This window comes from Sciurus carolinensis, chromosome 15 (assembly GCF_902686445.1).
Source record: "Sciurus carolinensis chromosome 15, mSciCar1.2, whole genome shotgun sequence".
Taxonomy (NCBI): domain Eukaryota; kingdom Metazoa; phylum Chordata; class Mammalia; order Rodentia; family Sciuridae; genus Sciurus; species Sciurus carolinensis.
Window position 1 is genome coordinate 52,109,453 of NC_062227.1, and position 22,823 is coordinate 52,132,275.

Here is a 22,823-nt window from a genome sequence, read left to right on the forward strand (position 1 = left end):
TGTGTTATCTTATTTGCATTTTGAGTCTGTGTTTTTCCTGCAGATAACAGGTTGTTTGCTGTGGAATGTATGTAACATAGCCTATTGACTTAGGCCAGCCGGAGTGCAGTTAAATTGCTTTAAAAAAAAAAAAAAAGCATGAGGGGGTCAACACAGGATGCTCAGTTTATAGAATAATTCCTTTGACATCACATTCTCATTGTCCATATGTCTGTTCCCTCACATATTGATGGCCTACCAGGTGACAAATTCAATCTAGAAAATCAAGCTTATTTTTTGGAGACCTTCCACTCCTCAAATTCATTCACCCATCAAATTCTCAAATTTGACCCTTAAATATCTTTGAATCTGTTTACTCTTCCTAGCCCCCATCCTTGTACCAAAATTTAGACATTTGCAAATTTTTGACTGGATTATTGAGTACTTTCTTTCTCTCCCACTACAATTTATCCTCCTTGCTAAACCTGGAAATTTTATATATTTAATAGATAGGTATTACAATGTTATAAAATATATCTTAAAAACTATACAAGTGTATAGAATAAGGCTCCATGTACCAGGTCATTAATCCTTCCTGAGCTGCATTAGAATCAAAAGTTCATATGCATATTTTCAGAATATTGTCCCATAATTGTGCACACAAATGTACCTGTAAGTGTGAATTTCCAACATTTTTAAACAAATCAAATCATACTGTACACATTGCCAATCTTTTCAGTTTTACTTAAAATGTACATTTGGGCATTAGCTATATTATTACCTCAAGTACTTCTTCATAGATTTGAAATATTTTATTTTGAATATATCTCACAAGAGCTTTTGCTTTTGTTCAAAAAAAGGTTGCTAGACAAATATTTATTAAATGGGCATATTAGTCAAAAGATCTTCATAAATGTTGAGGATGTTACCTCCTCTAGCGCTCAGATGCTGTATGGTCCTGATGATGGCTCATTTTGTACTTTTAGCCTCCACAACTGGGAAAGAATAAATGTTTAAATCTACCAAGTTGGTTGTACTTTGTTATTGCAATTCTGGGAAGCTAACCCAGTAACTTTCTTTTTCCAGGAAATTCAGGTGGTGTTTAAGTACTTGTGTTTATTAGATTGAATAATAGTCCATGAAAGATGGTGAGCAAAGGCCCCTAAGTCTGTAAAAAACTAGAGAGGAATATGAAAAATTTTATTTTGGATTCTGCTTTCAACTTCTTTCTACCTTCTGCCACTGATCTCACAAGGTTGAGAGGGGAAAAAAACCCCACAACAAAATAAAACAAAACAAGACAAAAAAGCAAATGAAAGAAATAAAGAAGGAAAAGGAGGGGGGAGAAATAGCACCAAAAATTAAAGTACTTTCTTCTAGAAATTCCCAATTTTGAAATGAAAACAACTTCAAGGGAGGTTCCATATTTGGTTTTACATTATGTTCCGTTAACATTTAGGTTTGGGTGTTTGAGTTTCTTTTGCAGGAAAGATTTTACTGAGATGGGGGAGATAGGTTAAATGGATTAAATGGGAATGATGATGATGGTGTATGTGTTGTGGAGAGGGGGTGGCTTTTGGAAAACCAAAAATATTTGGAATGAAAGGGAAACTACCATGTTTATATACATATTGCTGCTTTTCCAGTTTTTCTGGACCATTTTCAGATGAATCACAGTCCTGTAAAACAACTCTGGTGAACTTTCCTTTCCCACATTCTAAACACTTATAATATCATACTTTTTACCATTATCATTTCCTAAATTTTTTGAACCCCTATAATTTTCAAAACCAGTTTAATTATCTGAATAATCTTGATGAAAGATAAACATAGATCCTAAGAATCTCATCCACACCAAAGAGAATGAAAAGAGGTGCTTGATTTGTTCATGATTTCAGAGTTCAGGATTCTCTTCAGCCTCTGTTTTCTACTTCCCTGTCCATTTCCAAAGACAGTGCTTCTATCTGAGTTTTGATAGCAAATGATCACATGTTTTATTCAGAAATATTACAGTTCATTCACTCTGCCCTCTTTTTTCCACTCCCTTTATCATATTATTCCAAAGCAGTTATACTGAAGCACTGTTTGGCTACATCATGCTAAAGTCCAATACAGCCCCACCCCACTATGCTTCTAGACCTGACTCAAATAATGCCTTTCTTGTCTTGGTTTGGATGTGAGGTTTCCCCCAAAAAGCTCACTTGTGAGACAAAGCAAGAATATTCAGGGAAGAATGGTTGCATATGAGAACCTTAAAGCCAATCAAGGAATTAATCATCTGATGGGAAGAGGGGCATTTAGAAAAAAAAAAAAGAAGTTGTAGCAAGAATAGGTCACAGGTAACAGTTTGCTATCTAATGATACCTGCCCCTTCAACTATGTTGTCATTTAATTACATGGAACTCTGGTTTCTTCTGTAAGTCAGATGTTCAACCTATCTGACTCCTTGGGCTTTCAGAGTGTTTGATATGTCCAATATAATGCAGCTGTGGTTATATGCATAATTAACATGTATGTACCTCCCATGCAAGTACTTCTCTGCTTTCTCATCTGCAGACTTCCAGAGCAGCCCAAGGAGACTGCAGGAAAGGCTGCATTGGGCCAACCTCATAACAAAGTTTGAATAACAAAATCACAAAAAATCTAATTAGCAAGGTTACCTCCGGAGCATCAGCCCCATGGAAATAAACACAGACAGGCAGCTGTTTTTCTGCCTAGAACCATATATATATATATATATATATTTATTTCCCTTAACAATTATGAAAAAAGTGTCATTTTCCTTCTAAATTGTGTCCTCACCTATATTCTTGTTTTTGGTATTGCTGGATCCTAGGTTCTCAGTGCTTGGAGCAACTAGAGACATGTCCATTGATTCGAAGCCTTTGACTTCAAGGCTGCATCCATTAAAGCATCTTCCTGGAATCTTCATGCTGGAGTCACACACACAGAAGACACCTCAGGGTTGCTTCATAGCACAGGGCAATAGATCCCAACCTCTGAGTAAGGTCAGGGTGAGCTGGGGTGCAAGGGCCTGGAACACTCCATCCAAACTGAAACCACACGGGAGGTGGGGGCTTGCAAATGTAATTGTGCATACTGTAGTTTGAACAGCCTGCTCAGGAAAAATGAAAGAGTAATGCCTGCATCCTTCTGGTTGCAAGGGTCGAACGAGTTCACACGTCACTTCCAATATATATGAGAAGCTTTCAGAGGCAGCTACTATTGACCAACAAGCACCCACATTGAAGGATATTGGGCTTTGCTTACTTATAAAGTTAGAGCTGCAGCAAACATGGAGGTTTCTTATTCTAAGACAAGATCTTTGTATCTGAGTAGTCTTGACTTTGCATAAGTGACTACAATCCTGCTTAAGATTTCAGGAGGTTCAATTGCAAGTCTTATCTTGTTGCCACTGTTTGTACCCTATCTGTAATGCATTAGGAAATTAAATAGGCCTACCTGGTTTAAATGGGCACTATACCACCTTTAACTCATTTGCCTTTTTCCAAAATTCTGAAATGGGGTAAATAACGCCTAACCCCTTACATGTTTGATTAAACAAATACACTTTTAAAGAGAAAACAAGGAAACTTGCTTTTTGTTGTTTGTTTTTAATTTGAGATAAGCAGAAAAAAAAATTAGGTCATAAAAAGTGCAACTATAAAGGAAAAAACAACTAATAAACTCTACTTCAGCAAAATTAAAACCCTCTGGTCTTTCAAAGACAATTAAAAAAGGGAACCACAGTCCAGGAGAAAATATTTGCAATGCATATCTCTGACAAAGGACTTGCATTCAGATTTATAAATAACTCCTACAACTCAATTATAACAAAACAGAGAACCTTTTAAAAATAAATGAACAAAGAACTTTGTTAGCAGACACTTCAGAAAAGAAGATGTATTTTTAGCCAATAAGTACATGAAAAGAGTCTTAACATGATGGGTCATGGGAAAATGAAAATTAAACCACAATGAGATACCTATTTATGCCAATTAGAATGCTTAAAATTAAAGTATTTCAATACCCCATGTTATGTGTTATGTGGAGTTACAGAACTGTCATATTTCAGATGGCAGCGTAGTGGTAAACATAAACAGAGACAAGAAGAGAAACAAACAAAACCAAAACTAAACTAAAAAAGTTAAACAAAAACAATGGTAATTTCTTACAAAGTTACATATTTATCTACCCTATACCCAGATATTTCACTTCTAGATATTTATCTGAAATGAAAACATACCTACAAAAATGCCATATATGTAAATGCATTGTAGCCCAAACCCATAATAGCCCATATTAGAAGCAACCCAAATGTCCTCTGCCCTGGCATATTCTAGATGGCGTAGCTAGCTCCGTAATAGAAATGAACTGTTGAAACACATAATGTACGAATCTAAACATAGGGTTGCGTAAAAGAAGCCAGACACAACAAATGATTCCATTTACATGAATTTCTAACATGGATAAAATAAATGTATGGAAATAGGTCAACTCAGTGGTTGCCAGAGATAAAATGCTGGGATTGACAGCAAAGAGACCAGGGAAATTCTTAGGTACTAGAATTATTTCAAATCTTTGTGAGGGTGGTAGTTACACACTTGTCACATTTTGTGTTAGGGTGCCATATGTATTGTCAAAACTCATTGAATTACACACTGAAGAAGGCAGTACTTTATATGTAAATTGTGAATGAACAATTTATTTAAAACTCAACATAATGGTTAACTGTGTAACCATGTAGTTCACAGAAGCTCTGATGACATTTGTTCTGTTTTAATCTTAGATGGTCAGCTCACAGGGTTTCTATTTATTATCCTGCTTCATAGATTATACAGAGCACATTTGGTATATGTTCTATCATGCACCAAATATGACATAATGAAATTTATTAAAGAACTGAAAAAGAGCTGGGCATCGTAGCTTAAAACCTGTAATTCCAGCAGCTTGAGAGTCTGAGTCAGGAAGACTGCAAGTTCAAAGTCAGCCTCAACAACTTCTCAAGGGTGTAACCAAACTAAAGAGACCATGTCTCAAAATTAAAAATACAAAAAAGCCTGGGGATGCAGCTCAGTGGTAAAACCCTCTGGGTTCAATCCCCGTACCAAATAAATAAATAAATAAATAAATTAGACAAAATGCTGGTCAAAGTTACTAACTTTGATGGAGTGATGACCAAGTACTAGTTCTATATAAACTTAGTTCACTGATTCCTTGTACAAATTTATAGAGTAGTTCAGTGTTCTAATTATAGCTATAGAGTCTTCGGTGAACAGAAAAGGAAACCAACCCATCTGCATCGCCCAGTTGGTTGAGTGGAGCCAGTTCTAACTTGTTCTTGCTCTTGTCCCTAAGGACTCCAGTTGCTCCTCCTAGTATTGGACTCAACACATCATTCAAATCCTCTGCATAACTCAATGCCTGCTTTTTCAAGGCCAAGAGTATGATGTCCCTTTAGCAAGGTTTGTACAGTGACCATTGTAGTGTGATATCATGTATCCCATTTATTACTGCTTCCTCTGTTTTGGTCACTTTTATTTCATGCCCTGAGTATTATTCATCTTGCTAAATCTTCCTGTTTTCAGCTTTTCCTTACTCCAATTATTCTGAATATGGAAATTAGCCATGTTTTCCTTTCCTATGTAATTCTTGTGGGCAGGAACTGATTGCATATGTAAACTGGCTTTCAAAAGCCTGAAAGACACAGCACTCCTCCTTCCTCAAGCTGTAAGGAACACTGCAATCAAGTTCAAGACAATATTACCTCACAGGACTTGCACAGCATGCTGCGACTCAAGTCTGCAAAGATACCCCTCACACATCTCCTCTTTCTCTCCCTGGTGCCTTCCCTCTTTCCTCTGGTCCATTTGAATTTCAAGACTTGAATCAAGTCACCTCTGGGAGGCTTCTCTTAGCATCCTGAACACACCCATTCCACTCCACCCTCTTCAGTGTTTGTGTCTTACCATGGGAAAGCTACCCTTACACTCATTCATGCATTCCCACATATACTGAATTTGGACTGAGGACCATTTCCAATGTGTGATGTAAGGTATATAACAGTGAATGAGAAACAACATCTTTACTGTCCTCAAGATTATATTCTGGTGTCTGTATTGGTGTTCAAAATTTGTAATAAACTTCTTGATGTCCGGAATCTTGTATTATGCATGTAACATGTCACAGAAATAATTCATGTTCACATTATATGAAGGAGACCATCTAAAAGTAATAATCACTTATTCCACTTAGCAGTCAAGTATTGCATCTGTCTATCTAGTCGGCTTTAAATGAAGAGGAGAACTCCTTTAAAACTATGTATGAAAATTTAAGTAGTGATTTTCCTGGGATGTTGGGGTCATAAGTCACTTCATCTAGTATATGCATTTATTCCTTATGTGATTTTAAAAATCAAAGTAGAGAGAAGGAATATTATATTAGTTGAGATTCTTATATTGTATTTTTTGAGTTGTCCTAATCTTAGGAAAAGGCCCCTCCTCCAAAGGAAAATGTAATCTACTTTATAATATACGGCTTATCACTGGTACTCCCTAGTATTCAGTTTTCCCTATTCTGAAGGCATGAGAGTATGAGAATACTTATTCTTCCTACCTCATGAAGTTATAATTTGTGATTTATCAAGTTCCGTATCTCAATATGCAATAAAATGATGTTGAGCAGGGGACAAGGCTATAAGGGATATGTGGTAAATCTTATCATTTATGAGCAAATTAACTTTAATGTTATATGATATATAAAATGATACATATTTATCAGATTATTTAGAAAGTTAGTTCTATGTGGCTCAGTTGTTCTTTTTAGAAAAAGGATAAAACAATTCTCAGACTTTATATTTTCTATTTGATATTTTATATTCTGCATATTACACGACAATTAAGTATGGCTTTTGGCAGAGAATCATCATTATCATCATCAGCAATGAAGTCTATGATGAAATAACATTGCTGCAGAAATGAAAATGCTCTGCTATAAATGGGATGATGCCATGTTAATTTGAAGTACAAAATAAATTACGATTACAAGCAATACTAATTAATAATTTATTATTGTTATACAAAATGACATGCAAAAACTCATAGAGATTCTTTATTATACAAGTGTGCTTAAAAACCTTGGCCCTCTTAAAATAGATTTTCATCTTTCCTTTTCCATCTTATGTAAGGGGACTGTATTGGATAGTGCACCAAACTCAAGAATACAACTGATTTGGTGTTTAGAGGAGCAGGCAAAAGACAAACTGTGGTATCCAGGAAGTCGCAATTCAACCACGAGAACTTAGGAACCAGATCTAGATTTACAGACTCTTCTTCAAATGTCTTTTTCCTGGGCTACCTACTTTCAGTTTTTCCTTTGGATAATCTAACCCAATAGTCATCAGCAAATTTTTGTCTCCTTGTTTAGGGCACTCTTCATGACTAGGATACCTACACCTTGGGATGTCATGCCCCACAGACCATCTGTATTCTGCAAAAATACAACTTCTTTCATAAAGCCTTCTCTAAATCTTTAGATAATAAGGATGCTCACACTAGGTCAAGCATGGATATTTAAACACTAAAATATTGGATGATTACAGACAGATACTTCATGTTGAGCTACAGGGGGTATAATCAAGTTCACTGAGTTCTAGGTAATGACATAATTGAACATTTAATGTTGATTTTACCAGCATGAAATTTGTCAAGCCAAATTTTTCAGATATTTCTATGAAATATTTAGATAATGAGGAATCTGAATTAACATCTGAAACTTGAGAGGTAGTAGGGCAAATCTTTTGTACTCTGAGTGGCAATATAAAGTTTAGTAACCAATGACACAGAACAACATGAGATATGATAAAGAAGTAAAAGGAGCTTTACATCTGTGTCATCAACTTCTCAGAAATAACTGGAAGGTATGTCACAAACAGCATTTATGTAAGTATTCTTAGACCAATTGAAATGATGAACTAGATTATTAACATAATATCACATGACAAATTTAATGGTTTTCATCACATTATATTATATCAATCACTTAAAAATATGAAGTAACATGAATAATAACAAGAAAAAAACAATAGTCAATGTTAATAGATCTCTGAAATCTGCAGCTTGGATGTTTGGTATCAAGGCAAGAAAAACTTGTACCCAATGTCAATAACTAGGATATTTCCATCATTCAGAATGGTGTCCTGAGTGGCATTTGTTCCTATGCAGGTGACATAAGTTGCAACAATGAATTTCAAAATATTCATATGTGCTCAAGCACATAGCTAGAGTGTGAAGTAGTAACGCATTGCTGTTGCTTAATGTTGTGTGTTATTTTCTGTGTACTATTGAATGCTGAAAATAACTTTGTTAATGCATTGTCAGATCATGTTAGTCAAATTCTCTCAGTCATGTCTATTTAAGAAACTACTAGATGAAAAATAATTTCTCTAGCTACTACAATTTAAAAAAAAATTGAGATATAGTCTTTCCTATAGCTTATGCTTGAATATAACCATTTTCATTCATTCAATCAATTGTCAATTTATTTTGTTGAACTCTCACCATGAGACACTGGACCTAAAGTAAGCCTTTCCACCCTGGGGTTAGGTCTCCACAGTATTATGTTGACTTGTCTAGGCACTTTACAAGAAGATGAGTTATTTTTTCAAGTACAGTATCCAATGGGAACTCATAGGAGGGAACCAAACTAAATGTGGAGAACCAAGAAGGTTTTCTGAAATAAAATGTTGCTAGAATGAAAACTACAGTTAAAAATTCAAAACAATAAATTAAGTTTTTTTTCATGGGACTAATGGTTATAGAATCACTTTCCTGCTCTTCACTCCAAATGCAATTAAATACTCTAGAAATTGTCAACAGACGTTGATTAAAGAACTATAAGCTGGAAAGGACAAATGGTCAGTGACCTGAGGACCTGAGATAAAACACGATGATAACTTCCCTGGGTTTTCTTATTTCCAGTACCTTCTCTGACCAGGCCTGGAGGAGGCCTACAGGCTAGAACTGACAACAGGTATAAGTAACGGTCTCCCTGGAAAGCTTGTTCTCTCCGACCAAAGAACTGGGACAGGTGAAGTTAACAGAGACCTGGAGTGGAGGTCCAGTTTCTGCTCCGCAACTGAAAACCTGTAGACATTCCGCTGCAGCAACAGCAGCAGGGTCCCAGTCGTATCTTCCCCTGCTCCACACCTAGTCTGGTGGATTGATTGTTCTGCTGCAGGAGAGCAGACAACAGAAACAGCAGAAAGTCCCTGCCTTCCCAGCTCCAATTCCACAGATAGGACACCTGCCAGTAGACAAAGGTCCACAAATGGAGCACCCCAGCTGCTCCCTTCTGAGATTAAGATTTCTTATTTTATCCTTTTTTTTCTCTGTTTAGAGAAATTTCCATAGCCATTTATTTGTGTTAGCTCAACTTTATCTAAAAATGTCTTGACTTCTGCTTTAATCTCAACGGAACATTTTCACTGATTCTGGAATTCAAATTGGCAGGTCTGGGGTTTTTATTTTACCACTGAAAAATGTGCCACTTCTTTTTTTTTTTTTTTTTTTTTTTTTTTTTTTTTTGCGGTACTGGGAATTGAACTCAGGGCCTTGTGCTTTAGCACTCTACCAGCTGAGCTATCTCCCCAGGCCTAAAATGTGCCACTTCTTTCTGGTCTCCATGGTTTCTAAACAGAAGTCTGCTGTCATTCAAATCATTTTTCCCTTATATGTGTCTTTTTCCCTTCTCTCTCTCTGTCTCTGTTTTCTGGTATCTTTTTTGTCTAATTTCAGAAATTTGTAAATGATATGTCTTGACATGGGTTTACTTGGGTTTTCTTTTTTGAAGTCATTTGACTTTTAGAATCTCTAAGTTTATACCTTTTGTCAAATTTAGGAAGTTATCCATTATCATTTCTTCAAGTAAATTTTTGACTGTGCTCTCTTTCTTCTCTCCTTCTGAGACTCTTGTGAGATGAATGGCTATAGTTTGTTACAGTCATACAATTAAGTCATTGTTAATATTTTTTAGTCTACTTTCTCTCTGTTGTTCACATTAGGTAATTTCTATTTTTTTCAAGTTCATTGAATTTTTCCTTGAACATATCCATTATACTACTAAATCTACATGATATTTTATTTTGGTTATTAAATTCTTAAATTATAAAATTATCATTTACTTGTTCAGTATGTCTTCTGTGTCATTGGAAAGACTTTCTACTTCATTCTTTCTAAGTGTGAGTTCTTGAAAGTATTTCTCCAATAGTTCTAGCATCACTGTGGTCCATTATTTTCTACTGATAGCCTTTTTAAATTCTGGTCTTGATATAACAGTCAATTTTCAGTTGGAACCAGAACATATTTGGTATCATGCTAGACTCTGAAACTTTTATAAATCTATTGTAACTGATTTTCTCTGAAACTGCTTTTTCAGGGCATGGGGCGGAGAAGTGTGTCTTCCCTATTGCTAAGAGGTGCTGAAGGGCAGGAGTCCTGTCCTTCATTATTTCTGCAGGACAGGAGTCTCCATGAAGCCTCCACTGATAGCACCCTGGCTCAGAGTAGCAGTGTTACCTTGGGTCATCTCCCCATAATTTCCACTGACAGCACAGGGCAGGCAAGAAAGTTCTAACTCCCACTCCTCTGCTGACCTTTTCAGATACAATTCCTGTAACATGGGGGTTTGGAGTGCTTCTTTACAGCCTAGTGAGTGTAGAATTGTATTGTACCAAAGTAGGTGACCAGAGGCCACAGTTTTTCTAAGGTGTTTAATTAGAATAGTGTGATTATGGTTTAAAATTTTGTGTGCCCTTTTCCTGGTCCTTAGTGCAAGTATACAGGCTTGTCATCAAAGTTGGAATTTGGTTGTTTTGATTTCTTTTGTTTGTATTGTATTTTTTTTTTTTTTCTTGGTTTGTTTTGTTCTCTATCTTAGGGTTTTTCTAGAATGCTATTGGTTCAGGATAGATGAAGCAAAAAGAAAATCCAGGAACTTGCCATCATTACTTGGTATTCCTTGTTTCTCTACCTTCAGAGACTCCTTTGATTTGTTCATATAAAATGTGCAAGGTTTTTATTTTTACTTAGAGAGAAAAATAAGGAAATGTTCATCCACTCTATGTTCACCAACATGTACTGTTCAGGCAATGATCTGAAAAAAAATTTAAAGAACCAAAATTTTTCTATAAAACATTTTAAAGGTCCATATATTTTAAAAAAGATATGACCATTGTATTGGATTGAAACACATGAAAATTTTGGTATTCAAGATTTTGATCAGTAAAAATGGCCATTTTAAAGGAAAATCATTTGCTATGTGGAATTAAAAATACACTAGGATGTCACTAGTAACATCAGAGTAACCCAAATCAGAGAATTAAGGAATGAGTAGGAGATCTTTGGTGATTGTAATCTTACTAGCAACTTGCACATGAGACTCATGTGGCTATTTTTGTTTCTAGTGAATTGCATTTACTTAGCAAGGTTGTGTTGCAAATGTCAAGAAAAGTTGGCAGGAATGGCCATGCAGACTGTATTTTGCACATATCTACATTTCTAAGGGGCGTTTTCACAGCACAAACATAATAGCCTTGCTTATTATTAAGAGAAGATGTTGGCAAATGACAGTAAAATGTCCTAGTCTAACTGAATTGTTATGATAGCTTTCCAGAACATGGAAAGTGTTTTAAAATGAAATAAACTTTTTTTTTTTCTTTTTTCTTTCTTTTTTTTTTTTTTACAAATGCAAAGACACATGTCTATGGGATAGTAATAGCACACATATTTTCTTAAGTCACCTGGGATTTTTTGAGGCAATAAAACCATTAAATATTTTGATCTGATGTTTTAATTTGGTACAAGTGAGTTTCTAGGTAATATTTAATAGTAGCCCCTATATACAGTCAGGTTCAGGGTACCCATTTTATTTTCTGGCCTGCACAGATTATGATTCTAAAGCAGGTGACAATTCAAGAGCTCGGATATAACAGAGGGCAACCTTCTTTTAACAAAGAGAAGCATTAATTTTTGCTAATAATAATAGCCATCAGACTCATAAAAAGTTAATATTTCCCAGATTTGGGAAATAAAATTTCAGCATTTAGAGAATACTTTTACTTAGTTTTATGTTTTAAACCTTTTGTATTTTCACAGATTTTTTATATAAAACTGTATGAGGTAGCATCTATGGACAGATCCCATTTTAAACAAAGAGTTGCATACTCACATACTTTTACCTTAAATATAAATAAATAAGTAATCTAGCCAATATCTCAAAGGTCAATAAATGCTTTCTGAATTTTTGGTTTCAACAGGATATGCTTAAGAAAATTGCCAGGGTCAAGAGCTAAATATTATTGAAGTCAGGGATGAGGTTGGTGGTGGATTCAGGACACATATGCACTTTAGATTGGCACTCTTTCTACAGCGGGACAAATTGTTCCTAACTCTTGCCTGGTGGTTACTGTTAGCAATACAAAGTCATTAAGTTCAATAGTGACCTCAGCATCAAACCTCACCCAAATAGCTTCCAGTTTCACAGCTTGAATCTCCAATTGCATTGATTCATCTCCATCCCCATGTCTAGATAGTCCGCATGATGAGAGCGTTCCCCCATGGACTGAACTTGATTTTGACAATCCCACTCTTGGTAATCACAGTGCTTTGAACTCATTCCCAGGCATGAGTTTCCACTGACTATTGTCAGTCAAACTGTTCACTTCCAGCTGTTAAAGTTCAGAATCATTGGACACAATTAAGAACTAAAGAAGAAGTCTTCTTCCATCACATAAATGGTGATGATGTAATTGGAAAAAATCACTCATTTGATTACATACAGATCTCCAGTCTCATTTATAAAAGTCGGTCTCTCCAACTACTTTGTAAAAGTAGCAAGAGGGAAAATCATGTGTTTTTTCTTCTATATTACTCAGAGGCACTATGTACAGAGTTGAATATAATGTTAACTGTTAACTGATGTTTAGTGGTTTAAATTAATGTGCCTTAGTTTTTCAATTATATTTTTAAGACTAATTATTTAAAGAGGAATTTATGATTAGTCACATGTGTATTATCCTCGCTTTATGTCTCCTATAAGAAAAACTGTACTAGGCACAAGATAAACCAAATGAGATGAAGAAAGAGAACTTATGCTCAAGATCTTAGCAGTAGAAGTAATCAGATGCAAGACAAGGGGATACATCATGGGAGAGATACAGACACAGAGCTAGAACAGCGTAGGAAAAAATTTCTTTGCAACTGAACATTCTTGGATAAATTCCTTGAAGGGATGATCTGTGAACAGGGATTTTAAAAACTAGTAGAAATTGAGTATGCAGAAATGGTAGAGAGGAGTTTAAAAAATCTTATTGATTCAATAATTTATTCACATCATGCACTTGTTCAATTTCAGCCTTGTTATTTAGATGATGCTTGTGCTTATCTCCATCAAATGGCTCCTGACATGGCAGAAATGGTGTAGGGCACAGTTCAAACATCATAGCAGTTATGTACCAGAGGCCTCGATAAGGTGTCATTACCAGCTAAAAACGCATACAGATCACATGACAAGTCTAAAATTATTTTTAATGTAATGTTAGTGAAATATTCATTTTTTTCATCCTAGAACTGACTGCTGATCTCATATTATGTGGAATGTATACTGATTTCTACTATACATAGAAAGACAATCATAAATTAATATATTTTATCATATATTTACTAAAAAAGATACATTATGGCAAGCAAATCAACTGAAATGCTATGTGCTAAGTATTCAAATAGATGCTCAGTGAATATGTTATGGCATACAGATGTGGGAGCATTAATTTTGCATGTGAGAGTCAGGAGAAACTAGAAACCAAGTTGAATAAGACCTTAAAAAAGAGGACTAGTTTAAGAGCTTATCTTGTAAACCACACATATTTGGGCACTCTACTGCAGAGAGTAAAGCAGGAGGAAGGCACAGAATCATGAACATCAAAGTACCAACACAATTTGGCCAGAGCACTACTGTGTGGTAAAGATGAGTAAATAAAACTGGGTAGAACCCAAGATTTGTAGTGCATGTAGAAGCATAGATTAGGGGGAACAGACAAGGTCAAGGTTGGGGATATAGATCTTAGAATCAGGGGCATAAGAGCAATAATTAGCATCACTGATGTGGATAAAATTATTCATGGAAAGCTTTGAACAGTCAGGAAAAGAAGGATGCCTAAACACTACTGCTAGTTCTGCTGTGTATTAGCTTTTTTGGGCAATTTACCTAACTCTCTGAATTTCAAGATGCACTTTCATAAATGAACAAGAAAGAATTATCCACTACATTAGTTTATTGTGCTGGCTACCTGTGATGTACTCATTTCATAAGCAATAGAGCAGCTGCTCATATAGAATAGAACACATAAGATTTCAGTTATTCATGTTGTTGAAGAAGGCTAAAGACAGAACCTTAAAATTTATTAACTTCAAGGACATAATCAGTAAAAGATTAAGAGAAAAAGCAATCAAAGAAGTAGAAAGAGCCAATGGATGAGCAATTTTATAAAGCTCCATGGGAATGAAGAATTTCAAAATGTGGAAGGGCAAGAGGGTTAAATTCTGTCAAAGTTCCCACAGGTTCAGATGAAAGAGGCCTGTAAAGAAAGCCATGAGTATGACAAGTAACAAATTCTTGGTGACTTTTCATTTAGACAGTTCCTGCTGGATTTAGGGGAGCAGGAGGCTGACATACAGACTTGGAGATCAATCATAGGATGATGGAGTGAAAATATAATACTCTTTCATTGGAGGGATCTAGACTGTAGCTTAAATAGAGAGTGGGATAGAGATGGTATCATTAGATATGGAGGTCTTAAACACATTGTCAGGCAAAATAAATGACATCCATGGGGAGGAGGAATTGATAAGAGAAAGAAGCATTATTATATGAAAAATGCCCAAAAGAAGATTTGAAGAAATAGAATCAAAGGCACAAGTAGAGAGATTATCTATGGGTGGGTGGGTAGAGTAGGGGAGAAGGGAAAACTAATTGAGACAGGAAAAAATAGATAGAAATATAAACTGGAGTTAGTAGAAACCTAATGAAAACTTTACTGTGTTAGTCAACTTTTTGTCCCTGTGGCCAAAATACCTGAGAAAAACATAGAGGAGGAAAATTTGTTCATTTCTTTGGAGGTTTAAGTCCATGGTTGGCTGGCTCCAGTGCTTTGGGTCTGACATGAGGCAAATCATCAAATGGGAAGAGTGTGGCAGAGGAAAGCTGCTCAGTTTATGGCATACTGGAAGCAGGGGGAGTGAGAGGAAGTGGCGGGGACAAGATATAAGATATTAAATTAGTCCCACCTCCTACAATTCCTAATGTTTTCAAATTGTTTATCTACTGATGAAATCAGAGCCCTTAGGATTCACTCATTTCCCAAGAACTCCACCCTGAACATTGGTGATCGAACTTTCGACAGATGATCCTTTGGAAGACATTGTAGATTCAAACTTAACATTTACTCCTAAAAGCTCCTAAGAAATTGAAGTCCAAGTACATTAAAAGTTGTTTACAGAAATTTTCAAAAGAACTGAAAGGTTTGGAACTGCTTGAACCAAAGTTATATGAGTTTGAAACTAGTCAACATTTTGCATGGCATTTATAAAGGACAATAAGATGTTGAGATGTATTAATAAATAATTGAGTCCATCAGAATGGTTAATGGTTTTCTCTGTAAATGTCAGAGACTCGTTCATGAAGAGAGAAAAACAAATGATTGATTTGACCCAGGTAGGGAAAGAATTGAAGATGCCTGTATCTGACCATGAGTTTAGACTAGGGAAAGGAGATATCTATAGCATGAAAGGTAGGAGGTAGAGTCATGCCCTGAAGAACTCTTATTCTAGGAGAAAAATGTAAAAAGGATGCATTTACAAGCATTGTAAGCATGATAAAGCAAGTGTAAATGGACTTGGGAAAATAATAAAAATAAACTAGAGGGATTAGAAAAGTTTACTTGATGGAAACAACATTGATGACCTTTTAGGGAAGTTAAGAGATGAGCCATGCTCTCAGCTAAAAGTGTCTCTCATTTTAAATTTACGCTACTTTTCTACTCTTGACCTATAGTATTAGAATTTTGGAAAATGATTTGCCATAGAACCAAGTCACAGAATGTTCCAAGGAAGACCCTGAATATCAGGCAACATGATAAATCTTCTAGAAAGAATGATCATCCATAGTTCCAGAACAGGGCAGATACCTATACTCTGATGACAGCTGAAAGCTAGGGGTAACCCTGAGACCAGAAACAGGCATTGCATGCTAATGATTTAATGAGCTCTGAGCTTTGAAATAGAGAGAAAAAGTCATATAGTTTTGAATATCAGAAAGAAATAATAGGGTATGGGCAGAGTGTCAGGAAGTTACATGGCCTTGACTAAGGTAGAGCTTTTGAAGCTTACATTTCAACAGTCAACCTTCACAAATGTTCTGTGAAGCAGGTAGAAGTCAAACCACATAGAAAATAAAATGAGGATAAGCAGAGAAGACAATTTTCAGGAGTCAGGGGCAGAGAGACCTCCAACACAGGAAGAAATTGAAGGTCAGGGCAGCCTACTAAGAAGGCTGGGAGAGAAAAATATGCCTTTTTTACTCATGAATGAAGAGAACCAAACATGATTGACAAGTATTATGGTGACCATAGAAAAGAAGTGACAAAAATCCTAGTGCTGAGGGATTGATCTGGAATATCATAACAAAGTAAAATCTTGACATTTTGGAAGGAAATAACAATCCTATTCAAGAAAAGTGCCAGGCAAAACTACCTTGGGTTACAATCTGGGTACCGTAGCCTAGTATCCTATGTAGACACTAAATTTAGGACACTTACATGGACTATCTAATAAAGGGTGTAAATAGCAAAATTTATGTTCCACGTGTATTAACTATTTAGAATTGATAACAACTTTTAGTAGATTTAATCTCTTTATGTTTGAGAAGTTTTTAGGAGCATCTCTCACAAAAAAATTCTGACAAAATCATGGAGATGGATCATGCTCCAAGATATGCACAGAAGTGGACGTGCTAGGTTAGAGGATGTGTTGAGGAACTATGAAAACATAGAAGCATAAGTCAGGGGAAAATACTAAACCAGACATATTAAAGTTAGGAATAGGAAAGGAAATGTACAGAAAAAACATGTAAGAGTCCTGAATTCCATTTGAAAGAAATTTGACTCTATTTCACTGTTTTAAATTTAAAGTGTTCTTTCATAGCAGAGGCATGACTCAGTCCCACTAAGCAGCATTCAAGAACTCAATTATCAAATTTTAAGTTAATTCTAATCAACTGGGAGAGAAAGAGCTATAAAGATAAATCCTTCCCAATTCCCTTTGATTTACCTATAAATATATTAAATGTCAAGAAAGTTCAGTTCAAATGTGGGGAGAATTTTCTCAATCCCAGTTCCTCATTCTTTTCAGTTCTCCCAACCTAGGCCATTTTTATACCCTGAGGGAAACTCAAGTCACCTCCTCTTCATAATGTCACTACAGGAAATAAAAACAATATGGGGGGCTGCTTCTTTAAGTCGTTTAGGTGTCCCATACATTGACCCTATACAGGAAAAGCAATGGAAATCTTCTGAGAGGTAAGATATTAAGGAAATGTTCCATTAATTATTAACAACACTTGATGAACAGTTCAATCAACTCCACCCTATGAATGTGAATGATATTCTGGTCTTAAATTCAAGTGCTATTGATTTGATCTTGTTTTGAAGGATCCTCCCATGAGTGCTTACTATTTTTATATTTTACTGAACCCATCACTGTTCCCCACACATCCCATAGTCACTCTTAACAGTTATCCTTTGGTCCTATGGATCACATATAGCAATTAAATTATTATGTCTTGGAATCTAGCCACTTTATGTTCAAATGACATCATTCACTAAGCATATCTTTCTTCTATAAGTTGGGGCTGTTTCTTGCTCAAAGGATATCTGAGAAGTTTAAATGAAAGGATGCCATTAAAATGCTTGGGAAATTGTAAGTTTGATAATGGTTGTTGTATATGTGTGTGTGTGTGTGTGTGTCTGTAAGGGTGCCGGACAAATAACCCAGGGCCTTACACATGGTAGGCAAATGCCTTCTCATAGAGGCATATCCCCAGCCCAAATATTACTATAAATACTCTTACTGCCAGGAAGAATTTTCCTTCTATCCTGATGTCTCTGTATCTTCATGTCCTTTCAGGTCTAACTAAAGTCCTACTTCCTCCAACAATTTCACCACTTACTTTATATCTTGTACATTTTATGAATCTAAATACTTTCAACAATTTAATATCATTCTGTTATCCATAAACTATTTCACTAAAAAGACTGCTTTGCTATAACTAGATAATTAATGAAGTGCAGACAAGGAATACAACTTTGTATTATACATATTTGGATTCTACTCACAATTTGGCAAGAGTAGAGTACATCATAGCTATTTAATAAATATGAGCTGATGGAACATATTATTATTTCATCTACATAGTGATTACTGTCCAGGCATTGCTAGCCATAATGAGATATTACTGTCAACCTTTATAAATTCAGATTATTTCAGGGCACATCCAATTGGAATTATTGAAATGTTTGATGTTTGCTTTCCTTTTAAGAAATGCAATTCTTTAACTCTCAATAGATTATAGACCTTTATATATCCCAACAACATTAACAAAGACAACTAAATAATTGTTCTTATAATTTCCATGAAATTTACCTGAAATCTTGGGAAAATGCATGGGGGATATACTTTAGTCCTGTAAGGTAGTGCCATTCATATGCAAGTTTCTGCTTGATAAAATGCCAGAGAGCTTCAAATTTCTACCCTTATACTCTTATTAAAAAGCAGTTTTCCTAGGAAGTAATTAGGAAAGGCTGTGTCAAAAATCCACCGATACCCCTAACATGGAAAAGAGAAAGCAGACATTAGGGATATCTATCAGCTGGCAGAAAACTAGGTAGGGAGTCAGACTCTTTGGAAATGGTGCTTGCAAAGAACAGAAGGTTCTACCTTTACTGAAGAGCTTCTTACCAGAGGGGATAACCATTAAGCAGATGGAAAGGAGAAAACGAAACCAATATGGCAACCACTTTTCTGCCAAAAGCTGATGTTTTCATTGGATAAGAAGCTAGGGCTGGAATGTGTATTTCTCAGAAATCCTCTCCACTTAGCAGACAGCTCCTGTCTAGATCCTGCAGACAAGTACAGAGTAACTGCCATAGAAGGGACCCTCAGAGCACATGCGTGCAGTAGAATTAGCTGGCATGGTGACAGGGCTTTTAGAGCAGGAACTGCTTCTTTTAGGAAAATTGAGAAAAATTTAAAAAAGAAAAAAGAAAGAAAAACAGAAAAAATCAAAATGCCTTCAAAAAGATACTACATTCCTAGGAATCCATCCTATAAAGATTTGGAGGGGGTGGGGCAGGGGTAGAGGGGAAAGTCATTTTAAAGAGAAATTCCTAAGGAAAATAGAAGAAAAAGGCAAAATACTTCTGTTTATGAAATGTTTCAAGAGGGTAGAATAAGCAATTATAAAGAAGGAACAACCTGAGATCACAAAATGCTGCATAAATAGGAAATCATACTCGCCAAAGTAATAAGTAATGAGAAATAAGTAAATAAGGTAGAACAACTGAGAGTTTGTAGAGTTCAGTCATATGATAACAATGATAAGAGATGAAAAGTATAAAGAACAGATACAAGATCTTCTATACTTTATAAGAATCCAGCAATGCACATATAAACACAGTTAACCAAACTTACAGAACCGCACAAGCAAGCCTGTGTAGGTAGGAGAAATGCTGCTGTCTGAATCTGCAAATAACCATGCACCAAGAGATAGTGAAGAAAAAATAAAGAGACCCATGTCAAGATGGAAGCTTAATTTTTAATTTCAAAGTGAAAAAAAATCACATGAAGTCAAAAATGATTTGCTTAAAGCAAAATATGATGATAATAATAACTAATGAAGACTGACTTGAGATTTTTTTACACCCCTAGAGCAAAAGATAAGAAATGTGAATCCATATATTTAGAAGGAAATTAATTAAAACCAAATCATTTCAGACTCAGACATGTTGTCATTATCTAACAACAGATAAGCATTCAAGATTATAAAACACAGAGTATGTAACACATAATACATAGCTCATCAGATTGAGGATAATCCGTGGCACTACATATTGAGAATATAGCAGTTCTCTTCTAGTTAATATAGAATATTAAGGCAATTAAAATCAAAATACCTATTCTGAGAATATGCAAGTAGTTTTGAAACATGAATGTATTGAGGAAGAACTTATCTTTAGAAATGTTACAAGAAAATATAAAACTATGAAAATTAAGTGATTGGCCCTGGGAGCCATAAATGCAAAACATTTTTTTAATTTGTTCTATGGTCATGTAGTCATATATGCACATGGGGGTAATAATGTCCAGTTCACTCTGCTATTCTTCTCCCCCTATCCCTCTCTTCTTCCCCTCCCTTCACTTCCTTCTGCCTAATCCAATATAACTCTATTCTTCCGTACCCCCTGCCTTATTGTGAATTAGCATCTGTATATCAGAAGAATCATCCTGCCTTCATTTTTTTTGGGATTGGCTTATTTCGCTTAGCATGATATTCTGTAGTTCCATCCATTTACCCGCAAATGCAAAACATTTTTTAGGTACAAAAAAAAAAAAAAACACACTAACAATGTTTTAGTCAACTATTTTTCTGCTGTGACTAAAAGATCTGATCAAAACAACATTAAAGATGGTTTCAGAGGTCGAAGTCCATAGAAGGCTGGCTCCATTCCTTGGGGCTTGAGGTAAGGCAGAACATCAAGGCAGGCAAGGGTGGCAGAGGGAAGCAGCTCATATTGTGATGATCAGGAAGCAGAGAGAGTCTCCACTCAACAAGTACAAACATATATTCAAAGTCATGCACCAATTCCCACCTCCAGGCACACCCTAGTGCTTCGGTTACCTCTCAGTTAATCCCTATCAGGGGATTAAATCTCTGATTGGATGAAGACTCCCATAACCCAATCATTTCTCCTCTGAACCTTCTTGCATTATCTACATATGAGCTTTTGGGGGACACCTCATATCCAAATCATAACCAACAGTTTGGTGTAGTGTAAAAGGTACCTCAATTCATTGAAAGAAAAAAAAAAAATGAATGGACTACTGAAAGTTAAATACGAGGTCAATTATCAAGCATCTGAAGTTAAAAAAGAATCTTTAAAACAAAAGCAAACGTTCTAGAAAACATTGTATTATTTTATCATACTGCATTATAAAATACATTAATGTATGTAGGCTTAATATATTAAAAACATAAACATGATGGGGGAAACGTAAGGATGCCTCTCATCATGTGGTAGAGACTTCTCAGAGTATGGACAGAGCTAAATTGTTAGGGAATTAATTGCTAAATTTGGCAGGAGAAAAATAACACAAGTTAAAGAAATTGGTAGCAAATTAGGACTATGTCTTACCTATATCCCTGGGGAAATAATAATCTTGATAAATTTACTGCACTTAAAAAGCATAAGTAAAAAGGAAACAAAAAAGAACATGACTGCTCTTCTTCCTTACTGGAGCCTACACAAATGAGACTAGATCCCTTGAAGCATCCCAGGATTTCAGATCAGTCAACAACCGTGAGATGACATTCTTAATATCTTCTCCCAATGTAGAAACACTTTGCTAAAATAATGGAGATATTTGCAAATTGCCAGGTGTGATAATCTGTCCTCAGCTCCTTCACCTCTGCAAATCTTTAGCACAAAGCTGGATGTAGATATGAATTTTAAAATTCCAGTGTTACTTTGGAGAATCTATGAGCTCACAAATTACTACATAGATACAAGGATTAAATGAATGTAAACATTATATATTTCTGGTAATCAAAATTCATAATAAAAATAAGTGCCAATGCTCAAAGTTGGCAAATACAGAGTAATAGATGAAGATTTATTGCAACTTTCTAGATATCAGGCTCATGTTCATAATCTTTGTTCATAATTTTTGACTCTGTATTTGCCCTTGTAGGAACTAATCATGATAATAATTGAAATTCTCCTATTAGGATGTTTACATTATCATAGCCTTCTTTTTAATGATGAAAATCTAAAAATAATTTACATGTTAAACCATAGGATATTGATTAAATAAAAGTGTGTGTGTGTGTGTGTGTGTTCCTTTACACAAACTGAGGGCCTCCTGCCTACTGACAAGGGCTCTACCACTGAGCCACATCCCTAGCCCCAAGTGAGATATATTAGTATAACAGAACACTCAACTTTCTCTAGGAATTTGTAGAATGTTGAATGGCATATAATACTTTCAGACTATTTTTTTTAAATTGTAGGATGATAACATATAATGGGCCAAACCTCACTATCCAACAGAAATGCATAAGGAACAACTTTACTGCAATGATAAAACATTTTCTCAAATTGTCAGGTGTGAAAGTAAAAGTAAGGAACAGAAGAGACCTAACATCCTGAATGGAAATGAATGACACAGAATTAATTGGCACATTACCTGTTTGCATTTTTTTTTAATGAATATGTTTTATATCCTTTAGGACAGTTGTTTCTCTTAGGTGAGTTAAGCATGCTCCTTGAATTTTTTATTTGAACAATTGATTTGCTTACAAGGAAAACAACTCATATTTACATAATGAGTTTGGGGTAAATCTTGTCCAAGAGGAAGGCACTTTGCAAGCTCCAGGACTGGAAAGTTGCTTCTTTTCCTGTGGATGATGAGCAAGAAAGTGCTTTAGGATGTTTGACTTGGGAGAATCAGGATTGAAAT